This window comes from Lactuca serriola, chromosome 9 (assembly GCF_051521515.1).
Source record: "Lactuca serriola cultivar US96UC23 chromosome 9, Lser_US96UC23_V15, whole genome shotgun sequence".
In the NCBI taxonomy this organism is placed as follows: Eukaryota; Viridiplantae; Streptophyta; class Magnoliopsida; order Asterales; family Asteraceae; genus Lactuca; species Lactuca serriola.
Genome location: NC_136416.1, coordinates 42153796 through 42163444, shown reverse-complemented (window position 1 = coordinate 42163444; position 9649 = coordinate 42153796). Strand labels below are relative to the sequence as shown.

General features: G+C 33.8%; 1 pseudogene; it reads left to right on the top strand.

Moving 5' to 3' along the window:
- The first annotated feature begins 3097 nt into the window (after positions 1-3097).
- Positions 3098-5341, top strand: LOC145073882 (heat shock cognate 70 kDa protein-like; annotated as a pseudogene).
- Positions 5342-9649: the final 4308 nt, after the last annotated feature.

Sequence of the window (9649 nt, the reverse complement as noted above, 5' to 3'; positions counted from 1 at the left end):
ACCTTTGATTGTGTTCAATTTATCATCGATTTCATGGATACCAGACGCTTCTTCCCCTTGTGTCGACTTTCTTCTGCTCTTGCTCTTCTGTTACTTGGTTCTCTGGCCAACCGGGGAAGTTGACTTTGCCTGAATCATTTCAAAAGGAACACCAAGCTTAAGTGACTTATCCAATATCTTAATCGAACCTAGGGCACGTAAAATTGAACAGTCTCCGACGATGGCAGGAGAGCCCAAGCTCGTCGGCGAGGCGAAGTCAGCAGGAAGAGAAGTAACCTAACGTCGTCGGAGGAGACGTTGTCTACAAGGCGAGTCGACGATCGATTGTAGAGAGTGTATTGAGTGATGATCAGTGAGTGTTTTGATTTTTGTTTGAAAAGCCTAGGTATTTTAGCAGATACCTCGATTTTTTAACAAGCGCGCATTTCATTAAAATAAAAAGGCGACGATTATAGAGGACACACGTTTAATATAAAGCGCCCTCCGTGTTTTTGATTTTTTTCTTTGAGACATTAATTTAAGGGCACGCAATAATGCGTGACCTAAACGCTTAAATTTTTTGAAGAGATGACACCATTTTAAAGTCACTCTCTTTTGCGTAACATAAATCACTAAGGTAGTGTTTGTTTTTTGTCTGCAAATCTGCGTGGCCTCTTCTGTCTGCGTCGTGCAGACCACGCACAAACATTAGCCTTCGCAGATTGTTTGTATTTTTGAAGACTACAGACCTAAAAATGTCTGCGCGCCCTCTTCTTGGCGCAGATATGGACCATAGTCTTCTAACATCTTCAGACATCCTCTAGCCTAAAAAAACATATATATATCTTTATTTTTTCAAGTTTTTTTTAATTTATATTTTTTTCCAACTTTATTAATGATAAACATTTTGAAAAAAAAATTACAAAACTTTAAAAAAAACGTTCGACAATACAAACATGATATTTTTGACAAATTTATAAATAAAGATTTATTACAGTAATAGTCGTTGAAGTTGTTTATATAAATATAAAAAAAATCATAATATATTCTTATATTTTTTTGCCAAATTTTGTAAAACATTATTTAATACAGTATCGTCAATTTCTCAAGAAAATATTTATGGTACGTTTTTAATGGATTTAATTGAAAAAAAATCAAAGTTTATTTCCATCTATTTATGTATCAAATTCTTTGACCACTAATTATAATGTTTAGTTATAACTTTGCAACCAAAGTTGTTGGTTTTTATCATATATATACGTTAATACCATTTTTATTTTTATTTTTTTTATGCAATAATACATAAAAGTTGATCTGGATTCGTTAATTATTTATAACAAAATCATAAAAATATTAAAAAATCACTTTGAAGTTTAAAAAAAATCAGTTGATTTTAGTAGCCCGCAGATGTTAAAAAAACAAACAGTCTTTTTTTCAGACTGCAGACTTTTGGTCCACCTCTTCTACTGCAGAGGTCTACACATATGGTCCGCAGATTGCAGACATTTTACCTCAGTAAAAACTTACAACACCTAAGTGTTGAGGTTTGCGCGTCGTAAACAGATCTTTTTCTAGTAGTGAGGGAGGGATTCTTGAGAGAGTATGAATTAATTAGAGGACAAGATGAAGGAATGGTGAGGTTTACTGAGGATGATCTCGTTCAAATAAGAGGAGTAAGGTTGACGTGAAGTTTACCTTGAGAACTGTTGGTTGCTTCCTGGGTATATGCTGGATAATACGTAGAAAACTGTGAATTGCATGGGAAAATAGAAATGGATATCACATCCTAAAGTTAACCTTATCTACTGGAAGCATTCTTGGGGAATTCACTTTAGTTTGCGGTCATAAAGAAGGTGGTGACCGAAATCCCATGGTGCATGATCCCACATGTTGATTTCTACCAAATATTGATCTATTAAGGTAGTTTTCGGCCAAACATTGATTCATTAAGGTAGTTTTCGACCAAACATTGATCCATTAAGGTGATTTCGGTCTTAGGTACTTTGTTTTGGGTTTGTTTTCGGTTTTGAATGCCCCATGGAAGAGTTTTCGGCCTTAGCGGGGTATTATGCTATAAATCCTAAGGAATTGTTTAATGTGTGCTTTCTTGTTGACTTGTCAAGGCTAATTACAACATGGTTCCTCAAGGCTTTTATATATATATATATATATATATATATATATATATATATATATATATATATATATATGATAGCTTATAAAATCAATCTCCACATGGCTTTCAAATGTTTTTTTTTGTTGCAATAAGGTTACATCTTACATTGTGGATACACTTGTACACAAGACCCCTTAGACTTGGTTTGACCCTAATTTTTTTTTTTTTTCTAGTTGTCACAGCAGCCAATGACATTGGATTGGACTCAGTCATATAAACTGTGTGTCGTCAGGTGTGAATATAGATTATATGTAAAATTGTAAAGTTGTTTTTTTTCCCTTTATATTCCTGTAATCTCGGAAACACAATTTTTATTCCTTCCATTTCCTTCAAACTTGGAAATGCGAAAGCAATTACTCTCTTCTTTTTTCTCCATATTTTTCTTTTTTATTAAAACTGGGAAACAAAGTGTAAGGTCAATATTGAAGTGGTTTGAGGTATAATTTTAGATGATTAATTTTTCCCCACACCACACTTCTATTAGCCATGGACCTAACAAGTGGATTTGTTTAATGGTTTGTTTGTGGCTTTTAGTTTTGTTCCACTCAAATCCACTTTATTTTTATGGAACTAAAAGTTGTAAAATCAAACGGACTTGGTCTTTGTGAGTTTGTTCCTCTCATAGATTTTTCATCCATCCATAACATATATACGGATTAAAAATGTTTTGTTATATTCAGTCAAGTTCTATTCCCCGTACCAAATCGATACCTAAGATAAAATTGATATCGGAATAAAGTTAGTTGGCTTTAGCATTTTCGGGTTGTACATAGAGTTTGACATGGTGTAAGTAGCTCTTAAACACAATATACTACAAATTTATAAAATATCAATTTCCTGTAAAATAGATAAGTTAATTAGGTTGACCACTGTTATTATCTTATATAAGTTTGGGTGAAAAGTGAAAGCACACAGATTACTATATTTTGAATTTTGACTGTAATGGACGACAGAGGAAACAACACACCGGCAATCGGCATCGACCTCGGAACAACCTACTCATGTGTCGCCGTTTGGAAGCATGATCGCATCCAAATCATTCCCAATGATCAAGGCAACAGAATCACACCTTCTTATGTTGCTTTCGTTGATGCCGAACGCCTCATCGGCGATGGCGCCATGAACAAAGCCGCCATGAACCCTGCTAACACTATATTTGGTAAACTTTTTTTTTCTAGTTTTTATTGAATAATGTTATTCTTATTAATTAAGGAATAGCAAGAAACCGGCCAATATTTCATGAACAAGGTTTAGCTTTCATTCCGTTCGGATCTACTTCAATTAATGTTTGTTTGCGTATTCTACTGCATATATATTACTTTGTTCCTTTAAATATCAACCAAGAAATAATATAATTGGTTTTCAAAATTTTCACTTGGCTATAATCACCTAATTAACTGTGGATCGATGTACAGATGCAAAGAGGCTGATTGGAAGGAGATTCAGTGATTCCAAAGTGCAGGATGACATCAAGTTGTGGCCTTTTAGGGTCATACAAGGGCCTGTCGACACACCAAAGATTGTTGTCTCCTTCAAAGGTGAAGAGAAGGAATTTTTGGCTGAAGAAATTTCATCGATGATTCTAGGGAAGATGAAAGAAACTGCTGAGACATACCTTGGAAAACCTGTGAAAGATGCTGTGATAACAGTTCCAGCTTACTTCAACGATTCACAACGTCAAGCAACAAAGGATGCTGGAGCTATTGCAGGACTTAATGTCGTCCGCATCATCAATGAACCTACAGCAGCTGCAATTGCTTATGGTCTGGACAATAAGACTGACATTAATGGCAAGATCAATGTGCTCATCTTTGATCTGGGTGGTGGCACTTTTGATGTATCTATTTTGACCATTGCTGAAGGGGGTACGATTGAGGTGAAAGCTGTTGCAGGTGACACTCATTTGGGAGGTGAGGATTTTGATAACCGCATGGTGGATCATTGTGGTCGGGAATTCAAGAGGAGATGGAATAAGGACTTAACAGGGAACAAAAGAGCATTGGGGAGGTTGAGATTTGCTTGTGAGAAAGCAAAAAGGATTCTCTCATGTAGTACTCAGACTTCAATTGAACTAGATGGCTTGCATGAGGCCATTGATTTCTCCATGAAATTCAGTCGAGCTAAATTTGAAGAGCTCAACATGAGTTTCTTTAGTAAATGTATTGAGATTGTGGAGGAATGTTTACGTGATGCAAAGATGGAGAAATCGTGTGTAAATTAGGTGATTCTTGTTGGTGGGTCAACCCGAATACCAAAAGTCCAGAGTATGTTGCAGGAATTTTTTGAAAGGAAGGAGCTATGCAAGAGCTTGAACCCTGATGAGGCAGTTGCATATGGTGCAGCTGTTATGGCTTCAAAGTTAAGTGGTAACAATCACAAGAGTTGTCGAGATTTGTTGTTATTGGATGTCACTCCTTTGTCCCTTGGTGTAGATGTATTAGGAGACATATTTGATGTTGTGATCCCTCGGAACACTCCAATGCCTACCAAGAAATCTAAAACTTTTTGTACAAGTGAGGACAATCAACTTTTGACAACTATCAAGGTGTATCAAGGTGGGCGAACCAGATCTACAGATAACCATTTGTTGGGGACGTTCATGATTTCTGAAATACCACCGGCTCCAAAAGGAGTTATAAGCTTTATGGACACCTTTGAAATAGATGCGAATGGTATCCTCACAGTCACATCGGAGATAATATCAACTGGTAAGACGGAGAAACTAACGATTACCAATGAAAATGGAAGACTCTCCAAGGAAGAGATTGAGAAAATGATAGAAGATGCTGACAAGTATAAACAGGAGGATCAAGAATACAAGAAGAAAGCAGATGCGTTTAATGCATTGGAGGATTGCATATACAACATGAAGAATAAGATAAAAAGTATGAAGAAAAGTAGGAAGTTGAGGAAAATGGAGGATGCCATTGCTGACACGGCCAAGTGGATCAAGCACAACCAAGCTGCATCTGTTGATGAGGTTCATCGCATGAAGGAAGATCTCGAGACTATATGCAAGTGAGAATTTTAGTTCCCAAATCATGGCCGTTGTTTCAGTTTTATCAGTTGTGAACTAGTAACGTGCAACTTCTTAAATTTGAACTAAGGTATAAAAAAAACATTAAACCAACAAACCATTTTGTTTCTGTTTTATCAGTTGTGAACGAGATCATGAAATCTGGAGTGCTATTTCGGCTGCATGCAAGGCATGTGATTTTGGTACATTATGTGGTTGTTTAATTTAATTCTTTTTACATAACAAACTTGATTATATACTTTTAAGGTTCATTTTTTTTTGAGTCGTGGTGCATAAATGGACCTAAGCCTCAGACTATGCCTAGAATGATTTTGTAATTGGTTGGCTGATTTTTCCATATGTCGAAACTAATATTTAAATCTGGTTGTTGCGAAATTGAAGCACAAGTGTTCGATCTTTCACCTTAAGAACACAAGTTTTAATTTTAATTTTTTTTTTATTATTATTTGTTTTTATTTTTTATTTACCGTTATGTGTGACCCTTTTCAAATTGCTATTTTTTGAATTTTGACATTTCTTTTAAACAAACAACTATAAATACCATACTTTGTATCACACATTTCACACCACCACTACATTAAAGTTATACAAAAACTCAAACCTTTGTATTTCAAAAATGAATCCAAACAAACCTCCTTCCAATCTTTCACCCCCAAGATCCGGTTGAAACAAATTGTGTGCAAATATTTGTCCTTGTATTTCAAAAATGAATCCAAACAAACCTCCTTCCAATCTTTCACCCCCAAGATCCGGTTGAAACAAATTGTGTGCAAATATTTGTCCTCTGGATTAGTAGGTGAGCTTGATAGGGATGTCAAAAAGTCCCGTGGGACCCCGATCCTGTGGGGGCCCCGTCCAGTATGGGGGCATTTGTTGAAAAAAGTCGGGGGCGGGGGCGGGGGCGGGGGCGGGGGCAAGGTTAATCTCCGTTTTAATTTCGGGGGCGTGGGCGGGGACTGGTAGTCCCCTCCCGAAACCCCCGTGGGGGCCCCGTTAATAAATTATATAAATTGACATATATTAATTATATAAATATAATAAACAATAAAATGATTTTTACGTACAAAAAACATGTTTTTAAGTTGTTTGTAACATGTAAAATTATGTTATAAATATCTATTTGTTACCCAAATAATAGTTTCTTTTAGCCTAAACAAAAACTTCTTTTAGCCCAAATAAGGTAGCTCAAAATCAATCGGGGGCGGGGGTCAGAAAGGGAATTCGGGGGCAGGGGCGGAAAGGATGGAGATTTCGGAGGCTGGGGCGGGGGAACGGGAAAATTTTGGAGGCAGGGGCGAGGAATGCAATCATCGTCCCGTTTGCCCCCGTTGACATCCCTAGAGCTTGATATGGTTTTGAGGTTAGATAGGAAATCATGAAAAAAATCTTATAGTTAGTCTTATTTTGTAACATTTTTATTTAATTATCGTTTTAAATTAAATTAATGGATTATTTATCTTTTATTATTATAAATATGTATTTTAAATATTTATATAATTAATAAATTAAATTTAAAAAAAAATGTGGTGAGGTGTGGTACAATTTCTATGAGTTTTATGGTGTGAGAGGAAAATGATATGATTCTAACGTGCCAAACCAAAAATATAATAAGATATGGTAACATTCACCGATCTGAGTTAAGATTTGATGTTGACTTTAACAAGAAGTTTGATCGTTGATAAATTTCCAAGTCAAACTTGGACTTGGCAATGGATGAATTGAAGAAAGAACCCTGACTTTGATAGTGGTGAGTTTAGAATTTAAAACCATATGGTTCATTATTTTTTATATATAAACCTTTCTATACAAACTCAAAGTTTTCTATAAATAAGGTAGGTCCTCAATTTTTTTAAGATAGGTCCCCAAAAATTTTATATAGAAATTATAGATAAATAAAAAAAATTAGATGAGTCTTAGAACCCACCTTCCTTATACCTAGCCTCGCGACTGAGTCTCTGGACCAACTCATGATCATATAAAGTTTGATTTTAAAGATTGTTACAATTAGAGCGACATGGAACTTTCCGACTACAACTTGTTTGATGATAATTGGCAGGAAGAAATGAGAGACGATGGGTTAATAGACCGAATTGTTTTGAAAAACTTTCAATTTAATCCAATCAAACATTGCACTTCCATTTAAAGGAAAAAAAAACTACTACCTCCGTCCCAAATTGATAGTCCAGTTTTGACTTTTGAAGTCTTTTTTCTTCAACTTTGACCTTAAATATTTTTGTGTTTGATAGATAATACTTAATGCAAAATATATGAATGAATTGTATTTTAAATGTTTTTTCATTGTTATAAGTCTTATCAAATAATATATATCACAAATAAAAATATTTAAGGTCAAAAGTGAAGAAAAAAGACTTCAAAAATCAAAACTGGACTATCAATTTGGGACGGAGGGAGTAACATTTAGTGCATTCTTTTAGGTTTAAATATAGGGAAAATGACTTATTAAGGTAATTAACTTTTTGGTATGTTCATATGTAGGTAACTATTTTTTTTTTGTACATATCTTGGTAACAAACTTGATGGAGGTGTTTATATATGACTATTCTGACTTGCTATAGCAGGGTAAATCCTAGATGTGAATATTTTCAACAAGTTCGTTATCTAGATGTGTACAAAAAAATAGTTACCCAAATATGAACAAAACGAAAATTAAAAATAAATTACACAAATGGTCCTTATGGTTTGGGAGAATTTTTGTTTTTGGTCCCTAACTTATTTTTTTAAACTCGGATGGTCCCACTGTTTATTTTTGTTAAGCGTTTGGTCTCCGTCTTACCTAAAAAGACTATTGGGCCCTTATTAATTAAATTTTTTTACGTATTTATTTGTTTATATATTTAAAAAAATTAATAGACACCACATATCTGTATCTCCTCACTATAAATTTCAAACCACATTTGAGAAATTTAATTCGGATGGTTCGTCTGTTTGTTTTTGTTACGTGTTGGTCCATGTCTTACCTAAAAAGACTATTGTGCCATTATTAATTTATTTTTTAATTAATTTTCTTATTTATGTATTTATTTTTTATATATTTAAAAAAATTAATAGACCTCATATATTTGTATCTCTTCACTGTAAACCGGAAACCATATTTGAGAAATTTAATTTGGGTTTTACTGGTCACCATCTCATCTCTCATCCTCTCCAACTTCTATTTCTTTTTCATCTTTAGTAACATCGATGTCTTCACCATCCTTCTTTTTTGGTACTTCAACTCTGGCGAACCAACACCATAACCTACTGTCTCTTCATCTTTAGTGAGTTGTGGTGTTGATTCGACGGAGTTGAGGGACCGAAAAAAAGGGATGATGAAGACGTTGATATCACTAAAGATGAAAAATAAATAGAAGTTGAGGAGGATCAGAGATGGGATGGTGAGGAGATACAGATATGTGGGGTCTACTAATTTTTCTTAAATATATAAAGAATAAATGCATAGATAAGAAAATTAATTTAAAAAAAAATAATAAGGGAACAATAGTCTTTTTAGGTAAGACAAAGACCAAGCTCGTAACAAAATTAAACAGTAGGGAACATCCGAGTTAAAATAAATAAATTAATTAAAAAATAAACAATAGGGATCATCCGAGGAGATACAAATATGTGAGGTCTATTAATTTTTTTGAATATGTAAAGAAATAAATACATTATAAGAAAATTAATTAAAAAATAAATTAATAATGACACACTAGTCTTTTTAGGTAAGACATGGACCAAACGAGAAACAAAAATAAACAGTAGGGACCATCTAGGTTAAATAAATAAGTTAGGGACCAAAAACACAAATTCCCCCAAACCACAGGGACCATTCGTGTAATTTACTTTTACTTTTCGTTTTGTTTATATTTGAGTAACTAACGAACGTGTTAAAAACGTTTAAATCTAGGATTTAGTCTGCTATAGCAGGTCATAATGATCATATGTGAACACTTCCAACAAGTTTGTTACCTAGATGTGTACAAAAAAAAAAGATAATTATCCAGATGTTAACATATCGAAAAGTTACCTTAATAAGTCATTTTCCCTTAAATTAAGGCTAACTTTTTTGCCAATATAACCTTCAAAAATATCTTACCTTTTCATTTTAACCTTTTTACTCGGTTCCATTACCAGCAGCACAAAACTTTTTTCCTAGAAAATGATTAAAAAGCTATAGCTATTACTAATGAAGATAATATTTTATATTTATCTGGCTAGTAAATTTCAATCTTTGTAATTAAGTTTTTTTTTTTTTTTTTTTTTTTTTTTTGTTTTATTTATTTATTTATTTTTTCCGATCTTTACCATCACCTCCAACGTATCTTTCTATGTAAGTATATCTTATCACATTATATTAATCATGCATAACACATAGATATAAGCCTACTTAGATCTATGGCCAAGTTGTTGATCAATTAATTGAGGAGTAAGAGCAATGTAGGAAAAGATGGGCATCA